Genomic DNA, 20,206 nt, shown 5'->3' on the forward strand with positions numbered 1-20,206 from the left:
CAGGAAACTGAGAGGGAAGTAGAAGAAAATGGGAACATTTAAGAAACAAAGGAAAAGACCACATTTCAGCTAAGGCTCCAAAGGTGAACTGTTGCTGTCAGAAGGCAGGGGGGATAAAAAACCCAGTCCATCAGAGCCTTCCTTGTGGACTTGTTTAGTTTAACCTGACAAACACATACTGGTTGAAAGAGGATTTGGAACAGGCTAACTCTATAGATTTTCCCTTGTAGTTCAGTCAATAAAGAATCTGCCTGCAATGCAGGAGACCCAAGTTCAATTCCTGGCTGGGAAAGTTCCCTGGAGAAGGAAATGGCAACCCAGTCCAGTATTCTTGCCTGGAGAATCCCATGGACAGAGTAGCCTGGCAGGTTATAGTCCATGGGGTCACAAGAGTTGGACACGACTTAGTGACTAAACCACCACCACCAACTCTGTAGAAATCCCAAATCAGAATGAGAATGTTGCTGCTGCTGTTGCTGCTAAGTTGCTTCAGTCGTGTCCGACTCTGTGCAACCCCATAGACGGCAGTCCACCAGGCTTCCCCGTCCCCGGGATTCTCCAGGCAAGAACACTGGAGTGGGTTGCCATTTCCTTCTCCAGTGCATGAAAGTGAGGAGGTACTAAATCAGACTGTTCTTTGGCTCAAGTTGGTTTCAGGCATGGCAAGGAAAAGTGGTCAAGAGCACCAGCTTGAGAATGGATTCCAGACTTCTTGTCTCTGGACTCCAAGCAGACTGCCCTCTGAGGTTCAGCTTCAGTATCTGGTACCCACCTCAAAGGGAGATTGATGGAATTAGATGAGGAAGTTCATGTAGTGGGCTTGATGTGCAAATCATCCCTGTTCATTCATTCAGTTCAGTTCAGTCGCTCAGTTGTGTCTGACTCTTCGCGACCCCATGAATCACAGCACGCCAGGCCTCCCGGTCCATCACCAACTCCCGGAGTTCACTCAGACTCACATCCATTGAGTCAGTGATGCCATCCAGCCATCTCATCCTCTGTTGTCCCCTTCTCCTCCTGCCCCCAATCCCTCCCAGCATCAGAGTCTTTTCCAATGAGTCAACTCTTCACATGAGGTGGCCAAAGTACTGGAATTTCAGCTTTAGCATCATTCCTTCCAAAGAAACCCCAGGGTTGATCTCCTTCAGAATGGACTGGTTGGATCTCCTTGCAGTCCAAGGGACTCTCAGGAGTCTTCTCCAACACCACAGTTCAAAAGCATCAATTCTTCGGCGCTCAGCTTTCTTCACAGTCCAACTCTCACATCCATACATGACCACAGGAAAAACCATAGCCTTGACTAGACGGACATTAGTCAGCAAAGTAATGTCTCTGCTTTTGAATATGCTATCTAAGTTGGTCATAACTTTTCTCCCAAGGAGTAAGCGTCTTTTAATTTCATGGCTGCAGTCACCATCTGCAGTGATTTTGGAGCCCAAAAAAATAAAGTCCGACACTGTTTTCACTGTTCAGTTGGGCACAAATTGTCAATGCAGATGTCAGCAGTTGTTACTGTTATTCCACGTGCTCTTATAGCCTTGGAGAGAAAGTGTGGAGTTTTTTAAAAATGGATAGTAAGTCGTCTGTTGTACAGAAAGAGGACAGTCCTGTCAGTTTCACAGTGACAACCCCCGATGCATCCAATTGGGGGAGCACTTTCGAACCCCTCATCTGGTCAATAAGCTTTAATTGAAAATACTGCCTGCTGTGTGTTGTGCTAGGTCTTGGGATGGAGCTGTGCTGAGTCAGAATCATTCTTTTTAAAATATGTATCTACTCATTCATTCATTCGTTCGGCTGTGCTGGGTCTTTGCTGTAGCACTCGGAGTCTTTGATCTTCACTGTGGCAGGCAGGATCTTCACTTGTGGCATGTGGGATCTAGTTCCCTGACCAGGGGTTGAACCTGAGCCTTCTGTACTGTGAGTATGGAGTCTTAACTACTGGACCACCAGGAAGTCCCCAGGATTATTCTTTTCTTTTAAAGTTAATTATTTAATTAAGTGATTGATTGATTTTTGGCCATGCTGGGTTTTTGGTGCTTTTGTGTGAGCTTTCTCTAGTGGTAGCGAGTGAGGGCTACCCTTCACTGCGGTGCACAGGCTTCTCCTTGTGGTGGCTTCTCTTGTTGCTGAGCCCAGACTCTAGGCACACAGGCTGCAGTAGGTACAGCACGTGGGCTCAGTAGTCGCAGCTCTTGGGCTCTGCGGCTCGGGTCCGGTAGCTGTGGTGCACAGGCTTAGTTGCTCTGCAGCACGTGGGATCTTCTCAGACCAGGGAATGAACCCTTGTCCCCTGCATTGGCAAGTGGGTTCTTACCCACCGCACCACCAAAGAAGTCCTCCCAGAATCATTCTTGACTTTGTTCTTCAGAGTCTTGCTGGGGAGGCAGAAATATCAAGACCTATAGCATAAGTGGTAGTCTATTATAAGAATATGGCAAGGAGTGGGGACAGCCAGCTCTTCTAGAGAAGATCAGAGGGAAGTCAAGAGTTGAGGACGTTCATATCTGTTATATCACTTGATCTTCCAAAGGATGACTTGAGACAGGTAAGACATGTAGCTTCCCCCCTTCGTCGTATGTATAAAACGGTTGAGAAGGAGACGTTAACCCTTGCCTCCTTTGGAGCAGCTCATGGCAGGACGAGACTGTTGTCCCAGTCTCCAGACTTTCAGAAGGAAGCCTTCTCGGCAGCATCAGAATGAATTGGGATCGCTGATAGCCTTACAAGGTCCAAAAACATTTCTCCTAACTGGCACTCTCATCAGAGATAATCCAGTTCTTGGACATTTCAATGCACATAAAGGGCAGAAGTTTTCCATTCCATTTCCTGAGTAGTTAAAAAGATTCTTTCAAAGCTTTTCCCTGTCATTTCTGAAAGTGAAGGTCTATGGGTTAGGCAAAGAAGCGCTGAATGGAGAGATGGAGAACGAGGATGCTGGTCCCAGCAGTGCTGCGGTTTCCCTCCAGTCCCGGAGCCACAGGTTCATCAGGTCCGCAGATTAAGAGTTCTGTTCCCTGCCCTCTGCTGCCTTGCAAATGTCATCTGAGGATAAACTGAAAGCACTGAATCTGAGGAAACACCTTGAATGTTTAGTAGGAAGCATAAAGTTCCAAGAAAATGATCAGATTAGATCGTAGTAGCCTGGGAATAAGGAATTGGAGCATCACCTAGGCAATCAGCTCCCTGTTCCCATCATGACCCAGCAAAGCCCCTTTATCCAAATTCAGTTCCTTGGGACTTTTTTGGGTTTGACAACACTAGCAGAGCAGCAGAGATGCTCCTATGCCATTAACCAAGGCTGGTCTCTCAAATGTACACCTAACATTAAGCTTTTTTCTGATTACAAAGAAAATATATAATCTCTTTTCAAAGCGATGGGTCAAAGCAGACAGAAAATTAGCCTTACCCCAAATTCTACCACCCAGAATAAACACTGTTAACCTGAATGGCGTCTTATCAAATGCTTAGTCTGTAGACGTATACTTGTATGTGTCTTTTATTTTATATCAGTGGTATCATAGTTACTTGTTGTCCAGAGCCATGTACCACACCAGTGAATTACAGATTTGCATGTTTCTTTCCAATGATTATGTTGCGTTCCAGTGCTGGATGTACTGTCAGTTATTTAACAAATCTTCTATGGATGGGTAGTTATGGTATTTTCAGCAATACTCTAAATGAACATCCTTGTGCTTGGTGAATCTTCCCAGTTACCTGTTTGGCATAAATTCCCACAAGGTGGAATTTCTGGGAACGCTGTCAACCCAACGTTAAGAAAGAATTCACGTGGAGCGTTGGGGTAATAAAAGGGCAATGGCCAGCCAAGCTGAAGAGTCCCATCAATTCTAGTGGCCTGTGACGCTTGCAGGAACCCTTCTCCATTCATCTCTAGGGACATGGGTGTGAGGGAAGGTGAATTCTCACATCCCTGAGGTTAAGCATCATGCCAGGAGGGTCTAGAGCTAGATGCTTGTGTTCTGTTACGTCACACCTCCCAGGCCTTTCACCCTGGCCTTTGGATCCTCTCTGCCACACTTTCATGCCCTGACACTCTATCAGCCAGTGGGTCCCATTTTCCCTTGACTGGGTTTCCTTCCTGCTTTTCCCCATATGGGGCCCTGATGAACTCCTTTGAGTAAGAGTGGGCACGGAGACCAGCCAAGCAGTCAGTTGAATTGAGTGATTACATTGCAACGTTTTAATTTGCCTTTGGACAAATTCTCATAAGCTTTCCCGAGAAAATCTCCCATTAGACATAGTCATTTAATTTAAGAACAGTTGGGAGAAGAAGATGAGCTAAGATGACAGATGGAGGAATGCAGATGTGCGTGTCTTAGAAGGACTCGGAAGCACTCTGAGGATTTGGCATTCAGTCCAGCACAGTGTCAGCCTCCACTGCTTATGTCCACGGACTTGAGAAATTTTCAAGAAATCATTAAAATACAGTGATTTTTCTCAGACGACAAGCAGATTATTTTCTTGTCTACAAAATCATAGCAAGGTCAGTTAAAGAACTAGATAGCCCCTGCACATACTCGAAGTCCACCAAATGCAAAAAATAAAAATTTGAGTAGCCTTGGAGGAAAGCAAAAAAAAAGGCTACTGTTAGAGAGAAATTTCCTTTGGTCACATTGCCACAGAGATCTTTTTTTTTTTTTTTTTTTTAATTCCATGCTTACCCTGGTTTCCTTCGAACAGATTTTCTGAACATCCTAATTTGGTGTTCACATAATTCAATGTCTATTATTGTTTTAGGTCCACAGTTATTATTTTAATTATAATTTAAAGCTGCCTAATATACCCTGAGGTTACCGGGCACCTAAAAGAAATAAATAAAAACAACGTGCCATTTTTAAAATCAGCATGTTTATTTGGAAGTCCCACGAGCCGCTCAACTAAAATATCATAAAACCTTCAAATAAACTAAATCAGAAACAAAATAAAATATCCAGTCTTAATCTCCTTAGAAGGCATGCCAGAGAAGGTTGCAGCTAGCTGAGTGCTGGCGTGAGAACTCTCAGAATGACTTTATTACTGAGTTTGGGAACCCTAGTGTATGTCTTTTTTTAAGTTATACAAGTGCTTTTTCAAATTTTTATTATTTGCTTATTTGGCTGCACTGGGTCTTGGTTGCAGTACATGGGATCTTCCATTTTCATTGTGGCAAGCTGTATCTTTAGTTGCAGCATGTAGGATCTAGTTCCCTGGCCAGGGATCAAACTTGGGCCCCCTTCATTGGAAGCGTGGAGTCTTAGCCACTGGACCACCAGGGAAGTCCCCTCAGTGTATGTCTTGATGCCCGCAGTCCATATTGCAGTCTGCACAGTCCTAGTCCTTAGTGTATAATCCTTAGGCAATGAGGAGTTAGTTGGTCTAGCAATGAATCTGGTGAGGGGAAGAACAGGGCATGCCAGAGGGGTAGAAACACCCATCCACCGTGTGGAGGGCTACTCCATCCACATGGTCCATCCACATGGTATCAGATGGCTTCCTCCAGTGGGGGTGTCAATAAAGCAGATGCAGGTCTTATTAACTCTGATATTTTAAATGTGGAATTGCTGAAATATCTAAGTCTAGTGATTTTACATCTGGAAGGCTAAAGACATTTCAAAACAGTTCCATAATGTTCCTACATGTGAGTTTCCATAACAGAAAACAGTAAAATCATTTTCAAACCATTTACTGCTCGTATTCTGCATGTAATCAGGGCTGTTATGGTTTGTTAAGCAACAGAATTATCTAGTGGGCAGGAGGTTTATGCTGTTCTAAGACCTTCAAGCTACACAAGTATGCAAATCAGTAAATATTATAGAACCCATTGAATAAGCATAGTCAGGATTTCCAGAGGGAAGCATCCATTCCCTCCATCCCCAGAATGGTCTTAGATAGTGTTAGGTGACTCTCTCTGGGACCCAAAGAGCTGGACTATCAAAGCTGGGTCACTTCAGTTTCTAAGAACAAGGCAGAGAGTAAGTGCCCTCAGGGTAGCAAAGAGAGGTCTCCTTCCTTACTGAGGACAAAGTAAGAGAAAAAAAGAAAGAAAAAGAAATGAAGATAAGGCTACAAGAGAATTTAGAAAGAAGGAAGTTGATCTGCAGATTGGCAAACTCTAAAGACTGCAGGGATTAAGCAAAGAGTACAAGTAAATGAAGTGGGAATAGTATAAGGCAGTAGGGAGGGGTGGGGACTGTGGAGAGCAAGCTCAGCCTTAGAGGGCAGCAGATGCTCAATTCTAGCCAATAGTTTCTAGGCCCAGTGAAACCAGAATTTTTTATTTTTTCAAAAGAAGCTAGAAATATACTTTTTTTTTTACTTGAAATATCTCAAATTTTGAATGTTGGTAATCAATTTGATGTAAACACCAACACAACATATGAACCAAATCAAAGATTCAACATGCCACATTCAGCTCATGGGCTGTAACTTTGTAAACTATATAGAGACAGAAGCAAGTAGTTGGGAATTAAAAGAAGCAACAGATTCTGTAACATGGAACAGAGAATTTATATTAAGGATTTTTTCTTTCTCTGTCTCAGATAAGAGAGAGGCTTATCAAGTCTTGCTGCTAATTCCCATCTATAAAGGAAAATATATACTTTTTCTCTCTCATGCTATCCAGTGCCCTTGAACCTAAAATAACTTTTAATTTACTTCATCCATCCTTTGTTTCTGATTCTCTTTGTAAATATTAGACTGATGAATGAATTCTGGATGTACTGAGCCAGGCAAATGCTTCCCATCTCTTAATGTTCTGAGATAGAGATGGGTTGATGCAAGAAGTATCTGTAGAAGGTGGAAAGCTGTTTTGAACCTCTGCCATATTTCTTTTACAGATTATAATGTATTTAATTGGTTATTTAAGAGTATTATCCTTAGAGCATTTCTATCATTTGAGCTTAAAATTTTGTATATTTAGCACAGGTATCCATCAGTTTTTGCTAAATAATGCTGCATTTGCAAACAACCCCCAGGTCTTAGTGACTTAAAGATATATATTTTTTTCATGTACAAAATTGCATGAAAGTAATCCTTCCATTTCATCTTTCTCCATTTCATTCGAATTAGATGGTTGTATCTTTGCTCAATTTCATCTTTATTCTGAGTCCTAGGCTGAGTGAAGGAGCAGCTCCTCCCTGGCTTCAAAACCATATCCTGCTAGAAGGCAGAAAAGGAACAACCAGATGGCTTTTAAGGCTTCTGCTCACAAGTAGCGTATGTCACTTCCTCTCACATCTTACCGGTGACCAAGTCATATAGCCAAGCCTGATGTTGATGAAGCAAGAGAAGTGTTACCCTCTGGCAGGGAAGGGCAACATTTAGGAACAATGAAACCATCTCCCATAGAGGGTGCTGCCTCAGGGACTTTGCAAGGGAAAACTTAGAGCCAGTTCCCCAACATCTCCTTTTGGAGAAACAAAACCAGCCCTCAGGCTCCATTCTGCCCTTGGTAGGGACCATCAAGGCCATTCGATCAGTGAATGGTTAAAAGATGGTACCTGGAGTCAGACTTCCTGAGTTCAGACCTTGGCTCTACCATTTCTCGGCCCTAAGACCTTAGATATATTATTCAACCCTCTTGTGTCTCAGTTTTCCAGTGTAAGCATACCTGCCTATAAGGCTGTTTGGAGGATTCAATGAGTAAAGATATGCATTTATACGTGGAATACGTAGATCAGTGGTTTGCTCATAATAAGTACTGACTATTACTACAGTGATGATGACTAGAAAGCTGTTGGCTCAAATGCATCTCAGCCACTTTGTCACCCTTCTCTTATAGCTAGATTACTCCGGGCCATTTTGACTTTAAGAATCCCATGTGAAAATGCATGCACTTCCAGAAGATCTAAATCCTTAAGTTTTTATCAACTGATTCCCTGTTGGGGATCACTTTAAAAGCAGGTTTGAGCATAATAAGATATAGAAGAGGGTCCTGGGCACAGTGAGAGAGAGAAAGCAGAAATTGGGAACCAAGGACGCCGCATAATAAATTTCCCATCCTGCATGGTTTTATCAAGAGCTACTCCAGAACCAGACCAGTGGTTCTTATCCTTGGCTACCCACTGGAATCACGAGGATGCTCAGACCACACCCTAGACCCAAACATCAGAATCTCTACGGGTGGGATGCAGGACTCTGAGCCTCTGAAAGCTTCCCAGGCTCTTTTTATGTAAAACCAAGGCTGATTAGCCCAGGAGCAGTATGTCTTCCACTCAGAGCACCTGACTGCCTCCTCCTCAGTTCAGAGTTTGCTCTCCCGTGGAGCTGCCTTAACCCCAGTTTCTCCAGCATGGTCCAGATGAACTGACGAGGAGAGGAACATTTGCTGACCAAGAAGAGGGAGAGATATGGCCCAAGTTGAGCATTTGTCTTTCCTTTCCTCCTGATTGATCACTTTATACAATAATAAAACTTTTAAAAGGTTGAACCTGAACTGAGGCTGTGACTGTGACACAATTAATCAAAGTCTTGACGAATCATGTTACATTATGTGCTTCATGCATTGATCCAGTTCACTAAAAGTTGGCCTGAAATACAACCTAGACACAAGATATTGGATCCATAAGAAATGGCCAGGATGCTGTCAACTGCTTTGTGCCTGCATGTGATATGTGGCCATGCAGCTGGCCAGACATTAAAGCGAGACAAATTCTAACACATCAGAGAGGATGTCACCAACCCCCACCTTGCCCCAGATTGCTGGGAGAAGAAGTACAGAGAAGAAAGGGCTGACTGGGGTATGATCCCCAAACCTGCTATCACTGCAGCTAGATAACAATGCTATTGTCCATCCACAAGGCCCCAAGGCTCCCTACCTGGTCTTGAATTGATTACAGACAGTACCAGCATCCTCAGTACTATAAACTCTTCTTCGTGGAGGAACATTCTGTGGTTCTCTCTAAAGCTAAGTTTTATAGAATCAAATGCATTGCTCATTTTAACTCACCAGTAATCATCAAGTCTGGAGAAGGCAATGGCACCCCACTCCAGTACTCTTGCCTGGAAAATCCCGTGGACGGAGGAGCCTGGTGGGCTGCAGTTCATGGGGTCGCGAAGAGTCGGACACGAGTGAGTGACTTCACTTTCAGTTTTCACTTTCATGCATTGGAGAAGGAAATGGCAACCCACTCCAGTGTTCTTGCCTGGAGAATCCCAGGGATGGCGGAACCTGGTGGGCTGCCGTCTATGGGGTCACATACAGTCAGACACGACTGAAGTGACTTAGCAGTAGCAATCATCAAGTCAGTAAAAGTAACTAGCATCTCTGAGCAGTGCTTTCCAGTTAGCCAAACACTTAAACATCCCTAGACTCACTTGCGGAGAAGGCGATGGCATCCCACTCCAGTACTCTTACCTGGAAAATGCCATGGACAGAAAACCCTGGTAGGCTACAGTCTATGGGGTCGCGAAGAGTCAGACACGACTGAGCGACCTCACTTTCACTTTTCATTTTCATGCATTGGAGAAGGAAATGGCAACCCACTCCAGTGTTCTTGCCTGGAGAATCCCAGGGACGGCGGAGCCTGGTGGGCTGTCATCTATAGGGTCGCACAGAGTCGGACACGACTGAAACAACTTAGCAGCAGCAGCAGCAGACTCACTTGAGCCTCATAACAGCCCCATGAGCTAAGTAGGTAAGCCAGGATTCCTGACCCCCATTTTATAAAAGAGGAAACTTTCTGGGGAAGTGAAGTGAGTGGCCACAGTCGTGGAACTCCTGGTGGAATAGGAACACCCAGGTTTAGGACTTGAATGCTATTGTTGCTGTTTAGTCTCGAAGTCACGTCCAACTCTTTGCAGTCGTATGGACTGCAGCACACCAGGCTTCCTTATCCTTCACTATCTCCCAGAGTTTGCTCAAACTCATGTCCATTGAGTCAGTGATGCTATCCAACCATCTCATCCTCTGTCCCCCCGTCTCCTCCTGCCCTCAATTTTTCCAAGCATCAGGGTCTTTTCCAGTGAGTCAGCTCTTCAAATCAGGTGGTCCAAGTTTTGGAGCTTCAGCTTCAGCATCTGTCCTTCCAGTGAATATGCAGGGTTGATTTCTTTTAGAATTGATTGGTTTGATCTCCTTGCAGTCCGCAAGGCTCTCAAGAGTCTTCTCCAGCACCACAATTTGAAAGCATCAGTCCTTCAGTGCTCAGACTTCTTTATGGTCCAGCTCTCTTATATCCGTACAGGACTACTGGAAAAATCATAGCTTTGACTAAACAGACCTTTGTCAGCAAAGTGATGTTTCTGGTTTTTATTACTCTGTCTAGGTTTGTCATAGCTTTTCTTCCATGGAGCAGGTGTCTTTTAATTTCATGGCTGCAGTCATTATCTGCAGTGATTTTGGAGTCCACAAAAATAAAATCCATCACTGTTTCCACTATTTCCCCCTGTATTTGCTGTGAAGTGATGGGACTGGATGCCAAGATCGTAGTTTCTTGAATGTTGAGTTTTCAGCCAGCTTTTTCACCCTCCTTTCTCATCTTCGTCAAGAAGCTCTTTAGTTCTTCTGCTCTGTTTGCCGTTGGGTGGTGTCATCTGCATATCTGAGGCTGTTAATATTTCTCCCAGTGATCTTGATTCCAGTTTATACTTCATCCAGCCTGGCATTTGGCATGATGTATTCTGCATAGAAGTTAAATAAGCAGGGTGACAATATACAGCCTTGATGTACTCCTTTTCCAGTTTTGAACCAGTCTGTTGTTCCATGTCCAGTTCTGTTCCTGTGGCCTCTAGCAACTTTCAGGCAACGTGGGAGAACACATAGGAAATCAGATCTTGCACTGTCCCCAGGCAAAATCTCATGACAGGCACAGCTCCTTGAATGTCTTCTTCGTCCACACACCAGCCTTTCCCTCTCTCCTCCAGTCATCCCTCCCCTTCTGTGCTGCTCCATTGCACACCCACACTTTCACTAACATCTCCAGAAGTCTCTCTGTGCTCCCCTCTTCAGTGTATCCTATGGTCTTAGCTGTAAAAAGATGGATGTGCCCTCAAAGCCCAGCTCACCCTTGAGCCCTAACTGTGTGACCTTGGGCAGGTTACGTTATGCTTTTGAGTCTCCTTCCCTAGAATGGATGATTTCTAGCACCTACTTCTTAGGGCTACATGGAGGATTATCTGTGTTACGTACGTGAGGCACTCCAAACTGTGTCTAACATGTATTAGACACTCACAAAGGACACCTGCTTTGGAACTATTTATATTTAGTTATTAATTTTATATAATAGATATAGCAGCTAGTGTCTTTCAAGACCTACTGTGTGATGGAATGTATTGCATTGTTCCTAGTACTTTTCTTTCATTGATTTCTTTAATTTATTTCTCATGACAGCCCTAGGAAGCATGTACTATTACTGCCCCACCTTACAGACAAAGAAACTGAGACACAGGTTGAATTCAGCCAACAAGGGCTAGACCCTGGATTTGATCTAAGAGGTGTAACTCCAGACCCAGAACTCTTTATTCAGACACAATCTTCAATTGGAGGGAGGGTGGGTAACAAATCTTTAATATTGCTTTTTGCCACTTGCATTTTTAAATAGCAGTATCTTTGAATTAAAAGAAATAGCTAAAAGATTTCAAAAGGAAGGAATCTGTAAGGGTGAAATATCAGCCATGATCACAAAGAGGACAGACAATAAGCAGGAACAAGGGCTTTCTGGGTCCTGCTAAAGTTATACCATGAATATACTTTTTAATTGAAGGAAGGAATTGCAAGAAAACATTAACAGGGTTAGTCTTTCTAGAGAGGACCAAGCTTGGGTGAGGAGAGCAGGGTTTTTCATGTTCATTTTGTATTTTGCTGTATGATTTGAGTTTTCAAACCCAGCTCTGCACATTGATTTTGTTTCATACCAACAGAATTTATCAGAGCAATAAGAGCATTGCTTTATTTTGTTATTTGTTCTTTTCTTCCATGTATTCTCACAGTAAAAATTAATGAATGTCATGTTTAAAAATTATACTGTAAAACCAACCACCTGTCCCACTCCAATACCACGCCCTCAAACTGCTGATCATCTCAGCGCCGAGATAACGCGCAGCAGAGTGAAGAACTCAAGCGCCCAGCGAGACGGGTTATAATTAAGTGCCCGAGAATGCAGAGCCATCTCTTGAGACCGTAGGAGTCCTGCTCTCTTCCCAAACATGGTATTTTCCCTGATTTTTTTTTTTCTTTCTCCACCAGAAACTTTCCACTTTAATTATGTGGGTTAGGTTAGAGGAGTTCACCTTCAGAACTTTAAATGCGCAAACAGCTAATCCCTTCCATAAGACACATTTCTGGGAAAGTCCAAAGATAAATGTTTACAGCGTGTGCTGGGAGAACAGAACCCAGTGAAATTCGAAGTGAGTTAAGCATGATGTGCCCACGCCTGAAGAAACAATTTAGAGACTCTAGCCTCTATGTTCTGAAATTCTGGCCTTCATTCTCACAGAGTAGAATCGCTGGCAGTGCTCATAGGTTAGATTTTTTTCCCCTCCTTTTCCGGTTTTGCCTTCAACATGAGAAGGATGGTAATTAAAACCATACTTAAAATATTAAGTCTACTACCTAAAGGAATGAAGTTTATTAAAATTGCTAGGTGTTAAGTACAGAAACTCAAAATAGCTTGGGCACGCTCCCCTCAGCATATACCCAAATTATTGGTTGCAAGGAGCCCAAGCATGAAGATGGTGTGCACACGTACACACACACATCAATACATTGATATATCAATAAGTGGAAGTCATTTCTCAAGTAACCTTTGAAAAGCAGAGAGCAAAGATGATCCCCCCAATTAAGGTACTTAGAACGGCCAGTTACTCAGAAAAGTTATAAAACAGCCTCAAAAGGGCACAGAGAAAATAACCAATCCTAGATACCATTTAACTTCTTTGAAACATCTTCTCTTCAATCCCAGGGGGTCAGTGATGTGTGGACGGATGCGGGGTAGATAGGAGATACCAGGCGTGATCCCTAGAACAAAGGCAGGAGGTATGTCGTGTCAGGCTCCTTATTCCTGGGGATCTCATGGTGGTTTAGTTGACATAAGATGAGCACTCTTCCTCCTCCCCATGGGGCTGGCTGGAAGCTACAGGTCAATCCAGGTAAATTCCAACTATGATCAAAGAGTATTCCATCATCATCTTTTTCTTGTCACCCAAGGTCATAAGGAAAGGGCGGTGTGGTGTAGTGGGTAAAGCTTGATCCTGGGTTCAACTCACGCGGCCTTCCCGAGGGTTGTGAAGAGGCGTGCCTGCATCGCTGAATGGCAAGCGCTCATTGGGCAGCAGGGTCTTAACTGCTGTGGGTGGCTCCGGTCTTGAGGGCCTCACTCACGCCTGCACACCCGTCCAGTGGCCTGCAGGCTGGCTGTGGACCAGACCACTGGGAAGGCTCACCAGTAGGAAGGGGGCTGCTGCCCCTCCCCATCTCCCATCGCTCGCTTGGCCTGGGATCCCCTCTGTTCGGTGCTTGCTAAGGATTTGGCACTGCAGGAAGCGCAGGAGTATCTTGAAAGGCAGTATGGACAAGAGATGGTTTCCTTATATGTTTGTTCTCAAATTCCTTGAAGAGTTCCTTTAAGAATTTCTTGGAGCACACTAGCTAGTACAGAGAAGCTGCTCTATAAATGTTTATGGGGTGTTCCCTGGTGGTCCAGTGGTTAGGACCCACTGCTTTCACTGCTGTGGCCCAGGTTCAATCCCTGGTGAACTAAAGTCCCACAAGTCACACAGCAAATAATAATAAGTAAGTTAAATAAGTGTATGTTTATGAATGAACCATAATTAGTGCTACCATGTGCCAGGCCCTGTACTCCAAGAGAATCTTAACTATCTGCTTCTGGTTTAACTCCACAAGTGGAAGAAAAACTCAACCCAGAGATCAAACTCAGGTCTCCCTCACTTTTATCTGAGCCACCAGGGAAGCCCTTCACATTAAGCGCCAGGCCCTGTATGCCAAGAGATTCATAACTGTCTTGTTCTAGTTCAACTCCACAAGTAAGAGAAAAGCACTAGAGTGTACCAGAAAAAAGACCAAACTTTGGAATGATCATGGAATTTTCCAGGCAAGAACACTGGAGTGTGTTGCCATTTCCTTCTGCAGGGAATCTTCCCAGTCCAGGTATTGAACCCACTTCTCTTGCATTACAGGCTGATTCTTTCCTGCTGAGCCGCCAGGGAAGCCCTTTGGAATTGAAATTTGAACTAACTCCCCACCCTTTGTTCTAGTCGGGTGACCTCTGAGAAAGTATTTAAATTCTCTGAGCCTCAGTTTTCTCATCTGTAAGGTAGACATAATATCTACCTCTAAGGATTGCTGTGAAAATTAAAAGATAGGTAGGTAAATAGATCTATCTTTTATGTATGTGTGTACAAATACCCACACACATAAAACCACATAACTCAGTGTCTAGAACCTAGAATACAACATTAAAAAACAGATGAAAAATGGTATAACAACCGAGTGAGATGGGTGTTATTACCCCCATTTTATACAGATGGGAAATTCCTCAGAATAGCATCCTTTGACAGAAGTCCATTCAGTCGCTTCCACTCCATAGGAGTTTCCTTGCTTATATCATGAGTGAGTAGGGAATTGATCTGGAGCTTTAGAAATACCCAAGATTGAGGTAACAAATGGAGAAGGTTATTCCAGACAGACTCAAACCTTACAGAAGCTTATGGGAAGGGGTGGGGCAGACAGAATAGTGAGAGAGCAAAGGACACACTAGCTACATTTTTCTCTTCTCCTCCCACACAGAGTGCTTGAGTGCAAACCTCCTTGTAAATTTAATCCCGAGCTATACTGGCAGTCCTGCTATATATTGACCGCCTAAGCTGAGAACCAGGATAGAAAAGTGGTTAAGAAAAACTGCTCTAACGTGATCCGGCTAGGCTTGAATTCCTACCTGTCATTTACAAGCTGTGTGACCATGGAAAATTCTTTAAATCTCTCTGAACTTTGAGTTCCACATTTCTGAAATGAGAACAATAATATTAATATATCCTTTGCAGAATTGCTTTGAGAATTACACGTTAATATATGCAGAGCTTATGCCATGCTTGTATGTGGTAAGCTTTCAATGCATAATAATTTTTATTGTGGTTGTTACTGTTTCTATATGCTTTATGTGAACAGTCCAACTAGATTAGGATGGATTAGGTAATGAACCAAATAATGGTTCAACTACTATGCAACTACTAGACACAAGATTCTAAAACCCAATCCCCCTGCCCTAGTCAGAAATAGTTCCGTTATGCTGGGTAACAAACAGGCCCAAAAGTTCAGCACTGTGACACAGTCAAAGTTTATTCCTCATTCACACAAATGCAGTTCTGGACAACTGTCCACATATTAGCTTAACATTCCAGGGGGGTTTGCTCTTTTCCGTATGAATGCAAGCACCTATGATCATAGTGGCAAGCAAAGAGCAGGAAAGTTGTGTGCTAGTAATTAAATGTCCACCCATAAGGGACACATGTCTTTCCTACTCACATTTCACTGACCAAAACAAGTTATACAGTCACTCTTAGTTCAAGAAGCCCAATCCTGAGCACAGGCAAGTTCAGAACACAAGTTATTAGTGAACACCAACCCCCCAACGCCAGTCTCTAAGCAATGCCAAATTGATTGCACTGTTCTGCCCATGAATGGACCAGCCATTGGTCAACTTTCTCCTACTGCAGCAGTTAATTTTAACACCCCTTAAGTGCAGAGAAAACCATAGAAGTTTTAAATGAAGTAAGTAATCAGAGACTGTTTTATAAACCCAGCCTGCCTCTTGTCCCTTTCCTGCCCTTCAGCATCATCCCATGGTCCTTGGCTGTCCTGTGTGCCTAGTCAGCTCGCTCAAGACCAAGGCTGCCCATCCCTCCATCTGGGGGCTCCTTTTCTTCCCCCATCAATCGCCAGAGCCCTGCAATCTCACCTGTCTATGCCTAGCTCTTGCTTGATATCTCAGTTCTGGAACAGATGTGCCAGCCACTACCTGGGAAGGCTCTAGCCCCCAAAATATTTAGTTAGCAGCCATTCAGTTAAGTGGAATTGACTTTTTATCGGCTTTCCTCTGTACGGCTGCCACCAGCGAAGGCTGTTTCCTCCTTTCCTCTTCTCTGCCTGTCAGTTCACTCCACATTCCTATCGGCAGCCTTTAGCTCTGATCAATACTAACCGCTGTGTAACAGCTCACGCATGGCTGCTCTGGTTTGCATCGATCAGACCCTTCTTCCAACAGGTAGTCAGCTATTTGAGGCAATGACTTGAGATAAACACCTACTTTTACTTCAGGCTAATTCATTTCAGGTGGATTTCAAGGAGGCTCCGCACCCCATCTCTGTTAGATAAGCTGAAATCATAGAGTCAAGATCAACTCCTCATGTGCTCAAGTTCCTAGGAGACCTTTCTTCCTCTCCCCCTTTTCCCCCTTCCCTTGTATGTTGTAAGTGCTACTTATAAACAAGATACCAAGACTTGGGACACTGAAAATGCTACTTCAGGAAATGTGTCAGCCAGCCATCCCTCTTTCCTCTGAGATGCGTCCGGACCACCGAAAACGTGGGGCTACCATGGAGGCAGCATTGTCACCAGGCAACCAAGCATCCTTCCGTCTTCCCCAGAACTAATCTCACTGTATCCTGCAACCCTGGTCTCTGACCACCTTAGAAGGCAGTGAGTTCACCCCCGTCCTTGTTCCAGGCTCACCAGTGAATCTGCCAGGAGCTGATATTGCAAAAACGGTTGTTATTTTGCAGTTAATTAGGGATTGGTACAACTTCCTGGCATTTGCACTATAACTCAAAAACAGGCAAGACTGGATTTTAACATGTACACCAAGTGTGGTTGAGTTGATCCATCTGATACCATCATGACCCTGTCACCTGGGTCCCAAACCTCCTGTCCTGTTTCTCTCTCTCCAGCTCACCGGTCCCCTTGTTCTGTTGAGCCTTCCCTTGCATGCAGTTGGGCAGCTCCAGTGTCCTGCATTTCATCTCCGTTGCTATCATCTTATCGAAGCCCTCCTCTCCTGATGCTTGAACCACTGCAGTACCTTATAGCCTGGCTTCCCATTGTTCCCTGATTTGCTAGTTTCACCTCGCACCTAGATGTATCTTCCTTGCAATCTGCTACAATTGCCTTTCTCTTGCTGAAAATCCTCAGTGGCTTCCCATTGCCTACCAGAATGCAGGTAAATTCCTCAGCTTCTCATTTTAGTCTTCAGTGGTCTGATCTTTACGTCTCATCTAGACTGTTTCTTGCTGTCCTCCAGAAGAAACCCCACACCCTATTCCCTCTGGACAATTCCCTACTTCCTCTGCAAGAGTTTTCTAGCTCTGTGCCTAAAAAGCAAATGTCACGTTCCACACTGCTTTTGAAATGAGTTCAAATCCTGGCTCTACTACTTATTAGCTGTGTGACCACAACTGAGTTATCTAACCTCTCTCTGCCTCAATTTCTAATCTATGAAATAGGGATAATGACAGTACTTACCCCCATAAGTTGGTTATGAAGATTAAATAATGTATGTAAGGCATAAATAATGGTACCTGTACATAGTAAATTCCAAGTAAACATTTTCTATCATTTTGTTATTTTTCCCAACCCCTCCAAAGCATATATTGTCCATGAACATTTGCTAGGCCATCCTAGTAAATAATTCTCCTTTCCTTTTCTGCCTCTTATAGCCCTTGGTTATACTTGAATGATAACTCATCATAATGACTGGGTGCTGGGTACATGCTCAGTTCTTTTATAGGCATTATTGCTTTTAAATCCTTGGACTGGATACCTACCATTTGCCTCAAATCCACTCTCCCTCTTATGTCATCTCCCTTTTTGCTGTAGGAAGCTGATCTGTATGTCCAGCGGCTCCCAGTTGTATTTGGCCAACAAGGAACACTGAAAAGAAGCAAGCAGGGAAATGTGTGGGTCAGAGTTTCTATTCCTCCAGCTCCTCTCAGACATGTCACCGCAGAACAGCTTCCCCCCTCAACTCAAGGTTATGGCTCCTGCCAGGTGGCCCTCTTGACTCTGCTCTGTCCCTTGCTCTCAGTCATCTCCTTGTCTCTTCACACCTGGGATGATAACATGGCCCTAGGGCACTGCACTCTCCCTTTTGGGTCCCTGAACCTTGACTGCTGCTGCTAAGTCACTTCAGTCATCTCCAACTCCACGCGACCCCATAAACGGCAGCCAACCAGGCTCCCCCATCCCTGGGATTCTCCAGGCAAGAACATGACTACACCTTTGAAAAATACAATTGTCCCTCTATAAACTATCCTCTAATTACCCCATGTGTCACACTAGTTAACACAGTTCTCATTACAACCCTACAAGGTAGGAACTGTCATTTTTACCAAATTTCCCTGAGATTATAGTCCATACTCTGAATCACTCTATTATGATAAAGAGCAAGTAAGGTAGCTATTTCCACACCTCTTCATCAGAATACATTAGTTTGCTTTTCACCACATGAAAAAACACCCCAAAACTTGGAGACTTCAACGACATTTATTAGCTCACCATTCTGGGGGTCGGCAATTTGGGCTGGGCTCAGCTGGGAAGTTCTTCTGCTGGATTTGCCCAGGTTTGCTTGCATGGTGCAGTCAGCTGAAGGATTTTCTGAGGCCTGGTGGTCCCTGGCAATGTCACATGCATATCTGGCCTAGGAGGAGTTCCACAGGGGTGACCGGCCACATGTCCCCAGTATCTAGCAAGTTAGCCTCAGCTGCTTCACATGGTGACTGTTCCAAAAAAAGCAGAAGAGAGCAAGCCTCAATGTGCAGGCACTTTCCAAGCCTCTGCTTACATCAGGCTGTATAATGTCTCATGGGTATAACCCAGATTCAAGGCCTGGCAAAATCCACTCCACTTCTTTGGTGAAAACAGCTGCAAAATACTTCAGCCATTCTTGTTTTCACTCTACCACAGGGGCACTCCTTTCTGGAAAGATCTATGCCTTGACAACTTCATATCCTGTATCCTCATAACCCAAGTCAGAAAAGCAGTATGGTCAGGTTCTGTGTTTAGGGGGTGGGGAGTATCCGCTTTACAGCTTGGTGAGCATCTGACACTCTTCCTGCCTGTTACCACCAGACTGAAAATAATTCTGAAAGGGAAGTCTCTTAAAACTTAGCATGAGGGAGTGGAATTTTTTTTCTAATTAGGCTTCAGCAGAATTTTTAAAAGAATCTTTCTTTTCTTCAGTGGCCTCTCCCTTGTTATAAATTTTAACTCCACCCAGTGGCATACCACAGCCAGCCCTGCTTCTCCTCCCCAGGCTTCCACACCACTGTTTGCTTGGCAGCAACGCTCAGCTCACTTTGCCGCAGACAGCAGTGGGAGAAGCCCTGCTTCCTGCTTGCCTCACTTCCTCTTTTTTCCCCTCCATTCCTCCTGGAGCTCAGCCTCTTCTGCTCATTCCTGCTCTGCACTCATCCTCTCAGGATCAGGATTCTAGGAAAGGAGGAAAGGTTAGCCTATAGAACTGCTCTATAAATACATCCCCCCAGGTTGGGCACTGCACACAGTAGCCAAGAGACTCAGCCAGAAGACTGGCCTTCCAGGAAGCCCTAAGACAGATCATTAATCTAGAAAGTAGCTGTACATGAAATTTTCACTTTGAAATACCTGTGATATCATGAAATTGATGAGGTCAGCCCTTCATTAATTTATTTCACAAGTACTTATTGAATACCTACTATGTGCCAGGCACTAGAAATATAAAACATGGCCCCTGCCCTTGAGAAACTTGTAGTCTGGAGATGGCTGGGAGGAAGACAGAGACGAAGAGATCATATCAGTTAACAAGGTAAGGACTGAGTTGGCCAGAAAGCTCCTTCATGTTTTTCTGTTGTATCTAATGGAAAAGTCAGAATGAACTTATTGGCCAACCCAACTCGTACTATGTATGAGGGTGTCATGAGAAGCTGGAAAGCCATTGCACCTGGCCTGGGTGACCAGGGAAGGCTTTCTCAAGGAGATAACGCCTGATTAGGCCTAGTCCAGCACTGTCCAGTAGAAGTATATTACTGGCCATGTACATAATTTTAAACTTTCCAGTAGCCAGATCAAAAAAGTGAAAACAGACAGGAGAAAATAACCTTGATAACATATTTCATTCAAGCCAATATATCTAAGTTATTGCTATTTCACTACCCAATCATTATAAAAATCATTAATGAAATATTTTACATTCTTTTTATTGTACTAAGTCTTTGAAATCTA

General features: G+C 43.9%; 1 long non-coding RNA gene across 3 annotated transcripts in view; it reads right to left on the reverse strand.

Annotated features, from left to right (window-relative positions):
- Positions 1 to 19,014, reverse strand: part of LOC121816500 (uncharacterized) — a 46,789-nt gene extending 27,775 nt beyond the window's left edge. For 2 of the 3 annotated variants that reach the window (XR_006056143.2, XR_006056141.2), the window contains exons 1-2: positions 18,503 to 19,001; positions 17,773 to 17,878 (exon numbers count right to left, since the gene is read on the reverse strand). This is a non-coding gene — a long non-coding RNA (uncharacterized LOC121816500). Of the gene's footprint in view, positions 1 to 17,772; positions 17,879 to 18,502 lie in introns of all 3 variants that reach the window. The other variant, XR_006056142.2, reaches the window with a different exon arrangement.
- Between the last annotated feature and the right edge of the window lie 1,192 nt (positions 19,015 to 20,206).

The sequence above is a fragment of the Ovis aries genome, chromosome 14, assembly GCF_016772045.2.
Source record: "Ovis aries strain OAR_USU_Benz2616 breed Rambouillet chromosome 14, ARS-UI_Ramb_v3.0, whole genome shotgun sequence".
In the NCBI taxonomy this organism is placed as follows: Eukaryota; Metazoa; Chordata; class Mammalia; order Artiodactyla; family Bovidae; genus Ovis; species Ovis aries.